Here is an 18,324-nt window from a genome sequence, read left to right on the forward strand (position 1 = left end):
GCGCACACGCGAAGTCTGCCGTGTTGAAACTGGGTAAACAGTTATGACTCAAGCCAAAGGCGAGCGGATACGTTTTGTTTATTTTATTAATAATGTATTTTAGCTGCTGTGCTTGCTTACATATAAACAGCTGTTTGATTTACTGGAAGTCAGAAATGCATAATGAGCAGTAGTAAGAGAGAAGATCACAAAGAATAGTAACGAGCGGTTTCCACGGAGTGGCTGACAGTAGCAGCACACGAGAAAAATTAGTCTCGCGATTTTCTTACTGTTAACAATACGAGTTCATTAAACTGTAAAAGATACTGTATGTAAATGAAGCAAAGCTACAGCAACAACTCGAGTTAGTTTTTCGGTACAAGTTCTCCCTTAAAAAATTAAAAGCTACTCGTTTTGCATTCGCACGTTTTCTTCGCTACTGTATATAATCCCTCATTTGATTCTGAGGGTATTAAATGGCGCACAAATATTGATTTTTTCATATCTTACAGTTTCCTATTACAGCTCGATGATGAAGTATTTTTTCGATATTGGTCATAGTTACTGTCCTACTGAATTTCTTAATACTCTGCACCAAAAGATATGAGGGGTTTGCAGTAAAAATGTGGTCGCTGGCTACTTTACGTTTGGCTCATTTTAGGTGATACGTTTCTGTGAACTAAATGCAGCTCAAATATCGAGGTTGCTTTTATAATTGGCGGGAAAGCCCAGTCAGACTAAAGTCATGAGAACACCTTACATAGTACGTTTGTGTGAGGTTATATGACTGCCCAATTCAAAACATCCATATAAATTAAATTTTAAAGCAGCCTACTGTCTTCATTTAAAGTAATAGCTACATTACTTTAAATTACTGCGAATATCTTGGCGTCAGATGTGTTAGATACAGATGCTGTACCTATTTGCGACATCTGGAAATCGAACCAGGGTTTCGCGTTTATCGCGAGCGGTCGCCTTAACCACTTTGCTGTCCATGCAGGCCAATTTACGGCGTGATGATGTGTGATGAAGTCCCATACTCCTTGACAGAACGATGCGGGAGACCCGCATCGCCGTACTAGGCCATTGCCTTCCTCCGATCGTGATAGGGATGAAAATTATGATGGTGAAGACGACACAACAACACCCAGTCATCTCGAGACAGGTGAAAATCCCTGACCCCACCGGGAATCCTACCCGGGACCCCGTGCTCTAGAAGCGAGAACGCTACCGCGAGACCACGAGCACGGTAAAGTCTCAATTATCCGCGAGCGGATTATCCCTTCATCGTTTTAGCTGCTGAAAACTTGCTTTTAACCGGTTGTGGTCGCCGATGAACGACAAGGTGACGTTACAGCACGAGTGTAGTGCACAAACGCACTGCTCGGGTACCTCACGCGCTTGATTATTGTGGGGGGGGGGGGGGGGTTTACTGTGGTCTTTTGGTTTCCTTTAGTACTGAACAATGTCTGGAAAGCGAAAACGTGTTGTGCTGATGACACAGCAGCAACTGGGAATCCTGAACAAACTAAGGCCATACTGATACGCGGAATCTGGCACTGATTTACAATGTGTGAGGAACTACGATCCGCGATATTCGGAAAAAAAGGATAAAATAATTCAGTTTGCTAGCAGTTCTGATTCATCTACTGGTCCCCACTGCCAATATGCAACAGTTTGAAGCAGACTGTCTCCACGAGGCTCGAATGCGAAAGAAAAACTCGCGAGAAGTACCATACGGCACAACTTATTTGCGGTAAGTGTAAACTGTCATTTCCTGAGCTATTCCTCTGTCCTCTACACGTCTCCCTGCAGTTCGCTACAGCCTTCTGCCGTTGCTATCTTCTTACAGGCAACCATGTCATCTGCGAACAGCATTATGGAGCTCCCGATGTTATGCACTTCATTTATATACTGTACATAGCAGAGGTCGCATCACACTTCCTTGGAGTAGCCCCGAATTTACCTTTCCATCAGTCGGTTATGTCCCGGTAAGAGCAATCTCGAATCGAGTCTCAAATCTGGCCCGACACAAGGTAAACTCTTGCTTTTTCGCTAAACGGCAGTGTGGGACTGTGTCAAGTACCTTGCTGAAGTCAGGCAACACTGCATTAACCCGTGCGCCTGTGTAGATAGCACCCTGGATCTAACAGAGAGCTGAGTTTCGAAAGATCTCTGTTCGCGGAATCGATGTTGATTTCCATAGGGGAGATTTTCTTTCAATCATAAACGCCCCAATTCGTGAGCGGGAAATATGTCTTATACTTCTAAAACAGATTGATATATACTTATACGGGTATGGATATGGTCCCTGTCATTTGGCCCATATCCATGTAAGTATATAGTTCTGGCAATACCGGCCATGACCTCCTCCTCCTCCTCCTCCTGTGCGGATGCACACACATTCCCCGAACTCTTACGGGGCTTGGTAAGAATGTCTTCCACGAGCAATGAGTGTGTTGGGTAGGGACACTACAAATGTAGTGTGTGGACATATAAGGTGAGAATGTGGGTCTCACGGGAGGCGTGCGCGAGATAGTCCCTGCAGTCACACTATCCTCTGTGTCCTCGGTGGCTCAGATGGATAGAGCGTCTGCCATGTAAGTAGGAGATCCCGGGTTCGAGTCCCGGTCGGGGCGCACATTTTCACCTATCCCTGATGATACATATCAACGCCTGTCAGCAGCTGAAGGTATTAATACATAATTCTAAAAACGGATTGCCTACAATTATGAGTTATCAAAATTAATGGGATATCGACAAGCACATGTACAGATAGCCATAGTATCGCGTATACACAACGTTCGGAAAGACAGTGCACCGGAGGAGCTGTCATTTGTAATCAGGTGATCCATGTGAAAATGTTTCTGACGGTAGCCGCGCGACGGGAATTAACAGACTTTGAACGCCGAATGGTAAACTTCTTAAGCAATAGAACCCAGTACGTTGTCCTTGATGGTAAGTGTTCATCGAAGGTGAGGGTATCATCTGGGGTGCCCCAGGGAAGTGTGGTAGGTTCGCTGTTTTCTATCTACATAAATGATCTTTTGGATAGGGTGGATAGCAATGTGCGGCTGTTTGCTGATGATGCTGTGGTGTACGGGAAGGTGTCGTCGTTGAGTGACTGTACGAGGATACAAGATGACTTGGACAGGATTTGTGACTGGTGTAAAGAATGCCAGCTAACTCTAAATATAGATAAATCTAAATTAATGCACATGAATAGGTAAAAGAATCCCGTAATGTTTGAATACTCCATTAGTAGTGTAGCGCTTGACACAGTCACGTCGATTAAATATTTGGGCGTAACATTGCAGAGCGATATGAAGTGGGACAAGCATGTAATGGCAGTTCTGGGGAAGGCGGATAGTCGTCTTCGGTTCATTGGTAGAATCTGTAAAGGAGACCGCTTATAAAACACTAATACGACCTATTCTGGAGTACTGATCGAGCGTTTGGGATCCCTATCAGGTCGGATTGAGGGAGGACATAGAAGCAATTCAGAGGCGGGATGCTAAATTTGTTACTGGTAGGTTTGATCATCACGCGAGTGGTACGGAAATGCTTCAGGAACTCGGGTGGGAGTCTCTGGAGGAAAGGAGGCGTTCTTGTAGTGAATCGCTACTGAGGAAATTTAGAGAACCAGCATTTCAGGCTGACTGCAGTACAATTTTATTGCCGCCAACTTATATTTCGCGGAAAGACCACAAAGATAAGAGAGATTAGGGCTCGTACAGAGGCATATAGGCAGTCATTTTTCCCTCGTTCTGTTTGGGAGTGGAACAGGGAGAGAAGATGCTAGCTGTGGTACGAGGTACCCTCCGCCACGCACCGTATGGTGGATTGCGGAGTATGGATGTAGATGTAGTTGGAGCTAGAGGCTTGGGACATTCAATTTACGAAATCGTTACGGAATTCTACATTCCGATATATACAGCTCAAGAGTGTACCTAGAATAAATTTCAGGCGTTACCTCTCGCCACCGACAACGCAATGGCCGACGGCCTTCACTTAACGACCGAAAGCAGCGGCGTCTACGTTGAGTTATCAGTGCTAACGTAGAAGCAAAACCGCGAGAAATAACAGCAGAAATCAATGTGGGACGTACGACGAACGTATCCGCAAGGATAGGGCAGCGAGTTGGGCGTTAACGGGCGCAGACGACCGACACGAGTGCCTTTGCTAACTACACGACTTCGCCTCCAGTGCCTCTCGTGGGTCGTGACTGTAACGGCTGGACCCTAGAAGACTGTAACACCATGGCCTTGTCAGATGAGTCCCGACTTCGGTTGGTAAGAGGTAATGATAGGGTTCGAGTGTGGCGCAGACACCGCAAAACCGTGGATACAAGTCGTCAACAAGGCACTTTGCAAGCTGGTGGTGGCTCCATGATGGAATGGGTTGTGTTTATACGGGATGGTCTGGGTCCTCTCGTCCAACTGAACCGATCATTGGCTGGAAATGGTCATGTTCGGCTACTTTGAGACCACTTGCTTCATGTTCCCGAACAACAATCGAATTTTTATGGATGATAATGCGCCATGTCACCTGGCCACATTCGTTCGCGATTGGTTTGAAGGCTGTTCTGGGCAGTTCGAACGAACAACATGAATCCCACTGAATATTTATGGGTTTTTGTCGATGTTTCAATCTGTGAACATAATGCTGCACCGTCAACACTTTCGCAATTATGGATGGCTGCAGGGGTAGCGTGGCTCAGTATTTCTTCAGAGAACTTCCAACGTCTTCTTGAGTCCACGCTACGTCGAGTTGCTGTGCTATGTGGGCAAAAGGAGGTCCGACACGATATCTGATGGTATACCGTGACTTGTCAGTGTGTGTCCATTTATTCTACGACTCTTGTTAACCCTTCTTTGTCAATCACACATCGGCGAGCGGGTGCCCCGGGTCACATATGGGACCTTGACCTCGGGAAGATGAATGGGGGCCCTGTCCGCAGATGTCGTCAGCGATGCAGCGGGAAAGATTCAATCTGGCGGCAAGCATTATACGTTGAGCCGTTTATCGACATTCGCTTTCACAAGGGGGTTCATAACCCGCGAGGTCAGCAGTGAAGCCATTGTGCAGGTAGGAAAAAAGACGAGTGCGCGTTACCGGCGAGATTTCAGCTTTTGCATCTGTCCATATGGATGCACGCACAGCCGAGTCGCTCGAGCGCCGCCAAGGGTCGGGGGCAGAGATGCCAGCCGAAGCACTTTTAATCTGGCAGTACAGAGGAAAGGAGCAGCAGCAGCAGCAGCAGCAGCAGCAGCCGCCGCCGTCGTCGCGGACGAGTGGGTGGGAGGAACAATGAAGAGGGAGAGCCAGGCTGTTCTCCCGGGGCGCTGCTGGCTGGGCGTGGCCCGCCGACGCTGCCGCCAATCAATAAGGCGGATGGCGTCGCCATGGAGACACGCCCCGGGCCGAGGCAGCAGGGCCAGCGCAAGATCCGGAGGCGCGCTCCGCTTTTGTTCCTCCGCGCTAATTCGCGTCCTCGGCTGTAGCCGCCTCGACGCTGCCGGGCAGCCGCCTGCCTGTGTTAACTACTCGCTAGTGCCGCCGAGCGGGGTGTGCCTCTATTACCGAACTAGCTGAGAAACCCCGCTTTGTCCCAGTATTTATTTATAGCTATACCCGACACTTCGGAGACGTGGGGTTTATTTTTGACTTATAAAGCTTCGTTGTAACGAGGGTGATCGAAAAGTAACAGCCAACTACTTTTTTTGCGAAGGATATATTTCACTTACAGATACAAACAAGATGTCATTTTACAACACAGCTACCGTCTTTTTCGATATACCGGGTGATCAAAAAGTCAGTATAAATTTGAAATCTTAATAAACCACGGAATAATGTAGATAGAGGTAAAAATTTACACATGCTTGGAATGCCATGGGGTTTTATTAGAAAAAAAACCCTATTGCTAGACGCGTGAAAGATCTCTTGCGCACGTCGTTTGGTGGTGATCGTGTTCTGAGCCGCCATTTTCGTTATGTTTGGCCTCCCAGGTCCCCAGACCCCAGTCCGTGCGATTATTGGCTTTGGGGTTACCTGAAGTCGCAAGTGTATCCTGATCGACCGACATCTCTAGGGATGATGGAAGACAACATCCGACGCCAATGCCTCACCATAACTCCGAACATGCTTTACAGTGCTGTTCACAACATTATTCCTCGACTACAGCTATTGTTGAGGAATGATGGTGGACATATTGAGCATTTCCTGTAAAGAACATCATCTTTGCTTTGTCTTACTATGTTATTTTAATTATTGCTATTCTCATCAGATGAAGCGCCATCTGTCGGACATTTTTCGAACGTTTGTATTTTTTTGTTTCTAATAAAACCCAGTTTCATTCCAAGCATGTGTGTCAATTTGTACCTCTCTATCTACACTATTCCGTGATTTATTCAGTTTTCAAATTTATACTGACTTTTTCATCACCCGGTACTTCTCATACCGTTGCACCAACTTTTCCATTCCATTCGAATAATAGGGTTTCGATTGTGTCCACAACCAAGACTGCTTCTTTAACCTCATCACTTTCAATTCGTCGTCCTATGAGAGGGTCCTCCAGGAGTCCAAACACATGGCAATCCGAAGGAGCGAGATCAGGGATGCTGTACAACCTGAAATATCAAATGAAGGCAGAGCTGCAGCGGCGGTGTGGGTGGCACCCGTTGTCAAGGGTAACAACGCCGCCTCTAGACAGAAGTCCTCTGCGACGGCACCGTATTGCTGACTTTAGCTCTTTGTCCAGCGTGGCGCTGTGCCTGGCGCTGTTCACTGTGTCACACCTTTGCTGATAGTGCCCCAAAATCGGCCCATTCATATTCTGAAGAGTGTGAAAAGGACCTTTCTCGTAGAGGACTGAGACTAATTTCTTCTTAGCTGTGGAAGATGTGTGTTACCATTCTGCAGAATTTTCTTTTGCTTTCTGGTTCATATCAGGTTTCGTCTCCTTTGACGATACGTGTCAAAAAGTCGTGTCCTCCAGCTTTATATCGCGCCAGAAATGATGTGGCAGCCTGAACAAGCATCATTTTGTGTTCACCAATGAGCAACCTCGGCACCCGTCGTTCACACAGAAAATTGTATTTGAAAACCTCACTAATAATGGTATGAGAGCGAATCCACACAGACTGGCTAAAGCTTCTGCAGAAATGCACCGGTTCTCACCAATCATTGGGTCAGCGCGTCCCAGGTTCTCGTCAGTAATGGCCGTGCTGGGACGACCAGAGCGCTGCTCATATGACACTGACGTACGTCCACTTTTAATGACATCTACCCACTTGTACACTCTTCACTCACTAATGCAACTATCTCCATACCTTACCAACATCCTACGGATTTGTCTACGTTTTACGCCCTCCACCTAGAAGAATAGTATTGCTCGCTGTTGTTTTACGGTGCACACAGTTACGGACGCCTCCATTTGTTTTAACTGCCTTTCCTATTCAGCTTGTCATGCCATCTGTTGGCATATACCGAAACTTTCTCAAAGCATGCATATTCAAAATTCCCGAGAGTTTCAAACGCCCGACTTGTTAATTGCATTTAATACTGATATTACCCACAGCGTCTGGCCTTGTGCTATGTTTATGGTTATGGCATCATACAAGCACACCGTAAATTCACACATTTAAAGCTATTGGTAAACTGTTTGGAGTAAGCGGGATTCGGAGAACAAAAACACTCACTTGCGCCGATTTCTGCAAACATTTCCGCTTCTATGGTGCTACGTTGGGGAGAAGTAACTTCAAGCATCTGTGAGTGAAAGGTTCCGAGAAGTGAGATAACTCATGACGCTCTCAATCAGAAGTACGTCGCGCCACGCTTTCGGAAGGAGTTTCCTAACAACGAGTTAAAGCCTGATGTTCTTGAGCTGCAGAAAGAGCCCGATGATTTCCAGCTGCAGCAAATCTTCACTGGGTTCTTGGGAACACATGGTACTCAGTTTTTTAGCCACTCTAGTATATTCAGAAAGACGAACGTTTCGTAAACAAAACTAAATCAAAATGTGTTGCGTAGTCAACCAGGTCACAAAGGCAAACTTAATGAATTAGTTTCTCCTAGCAAAGAATATAAATTAAACATATCTAAAGAAGCGACGTAATGCTGTTAAGTCCTTAACATACAAAGCGGAACCAGTAAATCCGCATATACTATCTAAATAAATTCGCTGTTAGTTTACACTCGTAGAGACAGGATTGCGACGCTAATTCTGGCACAGACGCAAACTTCCGAAAATACATCAGTCAATGAGCTACAAAACCTAACAGCGCCGTCTATTGCTTCTTTGGTGCACTACGCAATCAACTGGTTCTTTGGTGTAGTACACTCTCACGATTAAACATACGAATAGAACCTCTAGCTAAAACGTTAAATCGCGATGTGTTTTCCTTGTGATCGAATGCTGATGAGAAAGCCTGTATGTTGCACCAAGGTAGGCCCAAGTTATCTGTGAAAAGGCCCCGAAACTTCGTCTGGTATTTGGAGATAGTGTGTTCAAGCAGATAGTAAGACTGTAAAACCGTCGTGTCTGTGTCTATCAGTAGCAACGACGAACCCGGTGCACGGACATCATATCACAGTTTCAAGTTGCCTATCTGGGGCAACATCAATTTGATTTTCAACACTTCCTATAATTATTGACCGAATTTAAAAATTTAGACTGCTGTTTTAACCTACTCATTGTGAGGTATGCTCTTAAGTCAGACGTAACACAGTAAGCAAGTACTACAGTTAGGAACAGTATCTGTCGCGAGGCAGCGTACCTCAGAATGTGAAATTTATCCAGATTACATTCATCTAGATTCGAGAATAATGGGGCTTAGCGGCTTGCAACAATCTTTATACGTAATTTCTGACATTTAAGCAACTTATTCTCGCTGGCGCACTTCCCAAAATGACTTCCACTGTTCGTGCAGTAAATCTGCCGCATCACGCAAGATGGTTTAATTTATCAGTTCCTTATTACTTACTCTATACGCAACACCTTTCGCACACAATATCCTCACATACCATTGAAGGTACTGAATGTCCTAGTCATTGTACGACACTTCACCTCAGGAGAAGCCGTAAGCATTGAGGGGCTTAAAATGGAGCCCAGGTTATCCACACTGTACTCATCCAGTGTTCTACTAAACACACTAACTCGTTTGTAACGTACGCAGAAGCTTACAGGCTGTTTTTATACGTGGGAGTCCGGTTCTTTAAGAAATGGTTTTTTTTTTTTTTTTTTTGTGGTTTTAGGGCGCAAAACTTCTATGGTCATTAGCGCCCAGCCCGTGACGTAGAAAACAGGAGAAAAACGAAATTTAAAATCAGCAGCAATGGGAACAAAGTCATAAAATTTGAGAAACTAAAGGCAGAAGGAATGCTTAAAAATCCACTATAGAAAGGGGTTGGTTGTCCCCCAAAAAAAAGGCGTCAAATGACTGACGTCATTTCACTGTCACTAATAAACTGTAAAACGCGGTCAGCTGAGCGCGTGTCATCTGCTAAAATCGACGATAGATCAGGCGATAGCTGTAGACGGGAGCGTAACGGATTAAAATAGGGGCATTCAATTAAAAGGTGTCTGACCGTCCACGGCTGAGAGCAGTGGGGACAGAGTGGGGGAGGATCTCCGCTTAAAAGATGTCGATGACTAAAAAGACAGTGCCCTATCCGGAGTCTAGCTAAAATGACCTCCTCCCGACGACGCGTTCGGGAGGAAGAGGTCCATGCGCAAGGAAGGGCTTTCACTTCCCGCAATTTATTATGGGGAAGTGTTGACCAATGCGCATGCCATAAATGAGCAACTTGGCGACATAAACTGCTCCGTAGATCGGTAAACGGAAGAGACTGAATAGCTGGCCGAGGAAGAGAGACTGCAGCCTTGGCCGCTATATCGGCCGCCTCATTTCCACAGATACCAGCGTGTCCCGGGAGCCAGAGGAACGCCACTGAGACGCCCCCCAGGTGGAGCAAGCGCAGACAGTCCTGAATCCGGTGGACCAGAGGGTGCACAGGGTAAAGAGCTTGGAGACTTAGGAGAGAGCTGAGAGAATCTGAGCAGATTACGTACTGTATCCGCTGATGGCGGCGGATGTAGTGGACAGCCTGGAGAATAGCGTAAAGCTCCGCAGTATAAACCGAACACCGGTCGGGAAGCCGAAAGTGATTTGGGGTGTCGCCAACAATATAGGCACTCCCTACACCTAACGATGTTTTCGAGCCATCGGTGTAAATAAATGTGGCTTCCGTCATTTGTGCACATAGAGCAGCAAATGCCCGATGGTAAACAAGTGTAGGGGTACCATCCTTGGGAAATTGACATAGGTCTCTGAGCAAGTCGATCCGGGGACGGAGCCAAGGCGGTGCTGTACCCCAAGTTGTCAAGAAGGTTTTAGGAAAGCGGAAGGAAAGAGAATGGAGCATTTGACGGAAGCGGACTCCCGGGGGTAGTAGGGAGGAGGAGCGGCCTGCATACCAGACATCAAAGGAGGCGTCGAAAAAAAGGTCATGGGCTGGATTAGCAGGCATGGAAGACAGATGGCTAGCATAACGACTCAGAAGGACTGCCCGCCGATTGGATAGCGGAGGTTCAGCAGTCTCAGCATAAAGGCTTTCCACAGGGCTGGTGTAAAAAGCTCCAGACACTAAACGTAATCCACGGTGGTGGATAGAGTCGAGACGCCGAAGAATAGACGGCCGAGCAGAGGAGTAGACTATGCTTCCATAATCCAATTTCGAGCGCACTAAGGCGCGATAGAGGCGGAGAAGGACCACTCGGTCCGCTCCCCAGGAGGTACCATTCAGGACACGGAGGGTGTTAAGGGAACGCAGACAGCGAGCCGAAAGATAGGAAACGTGGGCGGACCAGCACAGTTTTCTGTCAAACATAAGACCCAAGAATTTAGCGACGTCGGAAAACGGAAGGTTGACAGGACCTAGATGTAAGGAGGGCGGAAGAAACTCCTTACGTCGCCAAAAATTAACACAAACGGTCTTACTGGGTGAGAAACGGAAGCCGGTTTCGATGCTCCACGAGTGGAGGCGATCGAGATATCCTTGAAGACGTCTTTCAAGAAGGCTGGTCCGTTGAGAGCTGTAGTAAATCGCAAAATCGTCCACAAAGAGGGAGCCCGAGACATCAGGAAGGAGACAATCCATAATTGAATTAATGGCGATGGCAAACAGTATAACACTCAGCACGGAGCCCTGGGGTACCCCGTTTTCTTGGGAGAAAGTACGGGAGAGAGTAGTGTTCACCCGCACCCTAAATGTGCGCTCTGCCATAAATTCGCGAAGAAAAAGGGGCAGCCGGCCTCGAAAGCCCCAAGAGAACAGCGTGCGGAGGATGCCTGTCCTCCAACAGGTATCGTATGCTCTCTTCAGATCAAAAAATATTGCTACTGTTTGGCGTTTCCAGAGGAAATTGTTCATGATATAAGTGGAGAGAACAACAAGATGGTCAACGGCAGAACGATGTTGTCGGAATCCGCATTGGGCTGGTGTTAAAAGACTGCGGGATTCCAGCCACCAAGCTAAACGGTAATTCACCATACGCTCCAAGACCTTACAGACACTACTCGTGAGAGAAATGGGGCGATAGCTAGAGGGGAGATGTTTGTCCTTTCCAGGTTTCGGAACGGGAACGACAATAGCTTCCCGCCATCGCCTGGGAAAGGTACTGTCGGTCCAAATTCGATTATAAAGGCGAAGGAGGTAACGCAGGCTATGGGTTGATAAATGTAGCAACATTTGGACATGGATACCATCCGGTCCTGGGGCGGAGGAGCGAGAAGAGGAGAGTGCATGTTGGAGTTCGCGCATGGAGAAAACAGTATTGTAGCTTTCGCGATTTTGAGAGGAGAAAGCAAGATGTCGCACTTCCGCTGCACGTTTCTTCGGGAGAAACGCTGGCGGGTAATTTGAAGAGCTCGAAATCTCAGCAAAGTGCTGACCCAATGAGTTAGAAATTGCGACGGGGTCGACTAAGGTATCATGCGCGACAGTGAGCCCAGAGACCGGGGAGAAACTAGGCGCGCCTGAGAACCGTCGAAGCCGACTCCAAACTTCCGAGGAGGGAGTGAAGGTGTTAAATGAGCTAATAAAGAATTGCCAGCTTGCCTTCTTGCTATCGCGGATGACGCGACGGCATCGCGCACGGAGCTGCTTATATCGGATACAGTTGGCCAAGGTTGGATGGTGACGGAAAATGCGAAGAGCACGTCGCCGCTCACGTACTGCGTCACGGCATGCCTCGTTCCACCAAGGAACTGGGGGGCGCCGGGGCAATTCGGAGGTGCGTGGTATTGAACGTTCCGCAGCTGTGAGAATAACGTCGGTAAAATGTGTGACCTCATCGTCGACGCTGGGAAAGCGACGGTCATCGAATGTCGCTAGAGACGAAAAAAGTGTCCAATCGGCTTGGGCAAACTTCCAGCGTCGCGAGCGCATATATGGCAGTTGAGGCTGCAGTCGAAGAACACATGGAAAGTGGTCACTCGAGTGTGTATCATCTAGGGCGAACCATTCGAAGCGCCGAGCTAGCGGAACAGTACCGACCGCAAGGTCCAAATGAGATAAATTTGCCGTGGAGGCAGACAAAAATGTGGGGACCCCAGTGTTGAGGCAGACTAGATCCGCTTGGTGGAAGACGTCTAGCAATAGTGAGCCACGTGGACAAGGATGTGGAGATCCCCAAAGCGGGTGGTGGGCATTGAAGTCCCCAACCAGCAAATAGGGGGGTGGAAGCTGATCAAGAAGATGAAGGAGATCAGCTCGTGCCAGTGGTGTAGACAATGGAATGTATACCGTACATAGAGAGAACGTGTATCCAGAAAGGGAAAGACGGACGGCGACAGCTTGGAAGGAACTGTTTAAGGGGATTGGATGATAATGGAGAGTATCATGGAGCAGAATCACGAGTCCTCCATGGGCTGGAGTGCCTTCAACAGAGGGGAGGTCATATCGGACGGACTGAAAATGAGGGAGAACAAAGCGGTCATGGGGACGCAGCTTTGTTTCCTGAAGACAGAAGATGACCGGCGAGTAGGATCGTAAGAGGATCGACAATTCATCCCGATTGGCGCGAATGCCGCGGATATTCCAGTGGATAATGGACATAGGGTGAACAGAAAATGGAGAAACGTGACCAAGGGTGCTGTCAACTCAACGACTGCTCAGAGCTTGCGACCGACAGCATGGAATGGCATTCAGTCGAAAGCAGAAGATCCTGATCCATAGGTTGGTCAGGAGCAGCTCCTGCCACCAACGATCGGCCAGTTGACCGGCCACCAGCAGTGCGCCTCGGCGACACAGAAGATGGCCGAGGGCGATTTCCGCCAGGTGGTGCTGTAGTTGGGACACGCCTTGGCGGAGAAGGAGAGGAACTGTGTTTCTTCGTAGCCTTCTTGGAGGTATGATGTTTAGATGAAGGAGGAACCGATGGTTGTGAAGTTGCAGTACGTAAAAACTCTTCACGAGAATGCTCTTTTTTCGAGGACTTGGCGTCTGACTTTTGGGCTCGAGATTTAGCAGAACCCGACGAAGGGTGAGCCATAGAGTGGGCAGGCGAAAGTGGTGAGGTTGAACGGGCGATCTTTGCACTGGCCGATCTGACGACCGTGGTACTAAATGTGAGGTCGCAAGTCTGCGTGGCCGCCTCCTTTGTTGGCCGAGGAGAAGCAAGGACAGTGCTGTATTTTCCTTTCTGAGGCACGGTGGACTGTCGACTGGCGAGTAACTTTCGAGCAGCAAAGGTCGACACCTTTTCCTTCACCCTTATTTCCTGGATGAGCTTTTCATCCTTAAAAACGGGGCAATCTCGAGAGGAAGCAGCGTGGTCACCCATACAGTTGATGCAGTGAGGGGATGGAGGTGGACAAGCACCCTCATGGGCATCCTTGCCACACGTAACACATTTGGCCGGATTGGAACAGGACTGGCTGGTGTGATTGAACCGCTGACATCGATAGCAACGTGTAGGGTTTGGGACATAAGGGCGAACGGAAATTATCTCATAGCCTGCTTTGATTTTTGATGGGAGTTGAGCTTTGTCAAATGTCAAGAAGACAGTGCGGGTTGGAATGATGTTCGAGTCAACCCTTTTCGTAACCCGATGAACAGCGGTGACGCCCTGGTCAGACAGGTAGTGCTGAATTTCTTCGTCAGACAATCCATCGAGGGAGCGTGTATAAACGACTCCACGCGAGGAATTTAAGGTACGGTGCGGTTCCACCCGGACAGGGAAGGTGTGGAGCAGAGAAGTACGCAGCAATTTTTGAGCCTGGAGGGCACTGTGTGTTTCTAACAACAGGGTACCATTCCGTAATCTGGAACAAGACTTTACAGGACCCGCAATTGCGTCGACACCTTTCTGAATAATGAAAGGGTTGACCGTGGAAAAGTCGTGACCTTCGTCAGACCGAGAAACAACAAGGAACTGTGGCAACGATGGAAGAACCGTCTGTGGCTGAGACTCAGTGAACTTACGTTTGTGAGCAGACATAGTGGAAGGTGAGGAAACCATTGCGGAAGAATCCCCCATGATTACCGGCGTCTCCGATGGCGCGCTCCTCCCTTGTGGGGGCCCTCACCGAGGGCACACCCGCCTTAGGTGATTGTTCACACCTCAGGTCACACCTCCCGACAAACGGACGGAGGGACCAATCGGCATTTTCGGAAGGTATCAGCTCGGGTAATCACCCCTCCCTGGGCCTGGCCGTTACCAGGGGGTACGTACGTGTCCTACCTGTCTACCCGGGGCGGGGAATTACGCGTTACCCCGTCACCGGCTACGCATGGAAGTGCGTGGGTCGGCCTTCAGACACGCACAGGGAGGAAAAAAGAGAAAGGGAAAGGAAAGAAAAGGGGGTCTCAAACGCCGCAGCGGAGAAAAGGGCAAGGAGAAGAGGGAAGGAAAAGAGAAGGACAGAGGAAGGACGAGGACTTGCAAGTGTAAAAGCAAGGAATTTGGAACAGTTTCGAGCGTCCGTCTCCGGACGTAGGCACAAACCATACTCCCAGAGGGGGAGAAAGGGAAGGAAAGAGTGGTGAGGGGGGGGCGAAGATGGGGGACGGGGAGGGATGCGGAAAGGGAAGGGAAGGTATGCAGCCCGGAAAGGAAGGAGGGCCACATTAGCTCGGGGTCCCGTGCTCGCTACGCACGTGTCCACAAAAGAGTTGTGGACCCCCTGGGGGGAGAAATGGGGGTTACTGGTCGTTTGCATTCGCATGGACGCAGAATTCATCAATGGGATGCAGAACGCTGTATCTCCCTTATGTTAAATTTGTCTGTTTTCTCTGGAACTATTGCACCCAGAACCTTGAAATTTTGACAAGTTTTGTGTAAGCATTGTTATTTCACAGAAATGGAATCAATGTTATTATCCTATTGATAATGTATTTGAATTTTTTACCATTAAACCATTTTAAATTGAGAAATATTTCCTGTAACCTTCTCTGTTTCCGACAATAGTCATGACAGTTCTTTTCATATTCCAGTCCTGTGGCATCTTTTTACTATTTTATAGGATTTATGAGAATCTGAATATCTGGTTCAGGGGTTTTCGGAATAAAGGTAAATTTAACACTATTGTCTTCTTGCTACCCTCGCATTCTTCGTATTAAGTTCGGCTGTGTACTGAGCCTTGCGTATTCCCATTTCGTGAAGATGGTTATGACCTCTGATTGTACACTCCTGGAAATTGAAATAAGAACACCATGAATTCATTGTCCCAGGAAGGGGAAACTTTATTGACACATTCCTGGGGTCAGATACATCACATGATCACACTGACAGAACCACAGGCACATAGACACAGGCAACAGAGCATGCACAATGTCGGCACTAGTACAGTGTATATCCACCTTTCGCAGCAATGCAGGCTGCTATTCTCCCATGGAGACGATCGTAGAGATGCTGGATGTAGTCCTGTGGAACGGCTTGCCATGCCATTTCCACCTGGCGCCTCAGTTGGACCAGCGTTCGTGCTGGACGTGCTGACCGCGTGACACGACGCTTCATCCAGTCCCAAACATGCTCAATGGGGGACAGATCCGGAGATCTTGCTGGCCAGGGTAGTTGACTTACACCTTCTAGAGCACGTTGGGTGGCACGGGATACATGCGGACGTGCATTGTCCTGTTGGAACAGCAAGTTCCCTTGCCGGTCTAGGAATGGTAGAACGATGGGTTCGATGACGGTTTGGATGTACCGTGCACTATTCAGTGTCCCCTCGACGATCACCAGTGGTGTACGGCCAGTGTAGGAGATCGCTCCCCACACCATGATGCCGGGTGTTGGCCCTGTGTGCCTCGGTCATATGCAGTCCTGATTGTGGCGCTCACCTGCACGGCGCCAAACACGCATACGACCATCATTGGCACCAAGGCAGAAGCGACTCTCATCGCTGAAGACGACACGTCTCCATTCGTCCCTCCATTCACGCCTGTCGCGACACCACTGGAGGCGGGCTGCACGATGTTGGGGCGTGAGCGGAAGACGGCCTAACGGTGTGCGGGACCGTAGCCCAGCTTCATGGAGACGGTTGCGAATGGTCCTCGCCGATACCCCAGGAGCAACAGTGTCCCTAATTTGCTGGGAAGTGGCGGTGCGGTCCCCTACGGCACTGCGTAGGATCCTACGGTCTTGGCGTGCATCCGTGCGTCGCTGCGGTCCGGTCCCAGGTCGACGGGCACGTGCACCTTCCGCCGACCACTGGCGACAACATCGATGTACTGTGGAGACCTCACGCCCCACGTGTTGAGCAATTCGGCGGTACGTCCACCCGGCCTCCCGCATGCCCACTATACGCCCTCGCTCAAAGTCCGTCAACTGCACATACGGTTCACGTCCACGCTGTCGCGGCATGCTACCAGTGTTAAAGACTGCGATGGAGCTCCGTATGCCACGGCAAACTGGCTGACACTGACGGCGGCGGTGCACAAATGCTGCGCAGCTAGCGCCATTCGACGGGCAACACCGCGGTTCCTGGTGTGTCCGCTGTGCCGTGCGTGTGATCATTGCTTGTACAGCCCTCTCGCAGTGTCCGGAGCAAGTATGGTGGGTCTGACACACCGGTGTCAATGTGTTCTTTTTTCCATTTCCAGGAGTGTATTAACACAGGAGCAATGCCAAGGCCTTCCAGGACCTTTAACTTACCCAAATGACCAAATTCAAAGATAATAGCGTCACTGACTCCTTATTTCGAAACTTAACATCCCAACAAATACATTCATAGCCTACACGAGTCTATGTACGGTCACTTTTTTTCTGGGTTCAAAGTGAAGACATTTTCTAAGAAAAGCAGAATGTACCAAGTCTCTACATATTGGGTTAATTGCTTCCAAAACAGCCACTACGTTAGAAGTTTTATGGCGATAAAATACTCTAGTATCTTGCGGCTTTCTAAATTAGGACAACTGAAGGTCTACTGGAAATGGAAAATGGAGAGGATTATCACCAATCTATGATCTGTGGAAATATATTGTCCATACGGGCTGCCGTATTTCCCGGAAATTACTTACGTGGTATTTAATTGTCGTGTTACAGTACTACTGAAATTCATTCATAATTTTATCTGATAAGCGACATTAATATTTCTCCATCAAGACTCAAAAACAGTATATCACTGAGCAGAAACTAAACGATAATCAGATAGTTGCGGTGAGAACGATACCATCCAAATGATAAAAGTTTGAACTTCACCTGAGTCAGATTCACAGCCTTATGGGTAACGTGAGTTCGAATGAAAATGTACGAAACGTTGTTAGGAACCAAACCGGTTGAAATTTTCGTATGCCATTTAGTGAAGTATCTAGGGTCGTCAATGTATCGTTGTCACTTCCCCCTGAAAAATTCAAAGCTTTGCCCTCAGCAGACAAGGTGATGCTCACACCCCTTTTCGACGTACGTTGTCCAGTATTCATATAATTCCCGGAGCACGGAAAAACCATGAACAGCAAAGTGTATTGAGAGACACTATAGACTGCGCTAGTCCATCAAGAGCAGATGGCCTGACTGCGAACAGAGGGAGTGATTCTGCTTGGCGAAAACTTTCATCTACAGATCTCCGAGGTCAGACAAAATGAAATGGCCTAGTTCACCTGCAAGCAGATTTACATCCACCCTACAGACTGGACACGTCGTCTTTTACATTTCCTGCCTATGGCCTCCTGAAAGACGATATCAAAGTTAAGTGTTTCAACTCCGACGACGAACTGAAGGGCACAATGGAGGACTGGCTTCTGTCACAGCCGCAGAAATTCTGGGAACAGTGAATCGTTCGGCTGGTGAAACAGTGAGATAGTTTTGCTCAGGCCTGTGGTGATTACTTTTGAATGGTGACT

The 18,324-nt window shown here is 48.2% G+C and overlaps 1 non-coding gene across 1 annotated transcript; it reads left to right on the plus strand.

Annotated features, from left to right (window-relative positions):
- The first annotated feature begins 2,544 nt into the window (after positions 1-2,544).
- Positions 2,545-2,618, plus strand: Trnat-ugu. The gene has a single exon. It is a non-coding gene; the product is annotated as a tRNA-Thr (tRNA).
- Positions 2,619-18,324: the final 15,706 nt, after the last annotated feature.

The sequence above is a fragment of the Schistocerca piceifrons genome, chromosome 2 (genome assembly GCF_021461385.2).
Source record: "Schistocerca piceifrons isolate TAMUIC-IGC-003096 chromosome 2, iqSchPice1.1, whole genome shotgun sequence".
Taxonomy (NCBI): Eukaryota; Metazoa; Arthropoda; class Insecta; order Orthoptera; family Acrididae; genus Schistocerca; species Schistocerca piceifrons.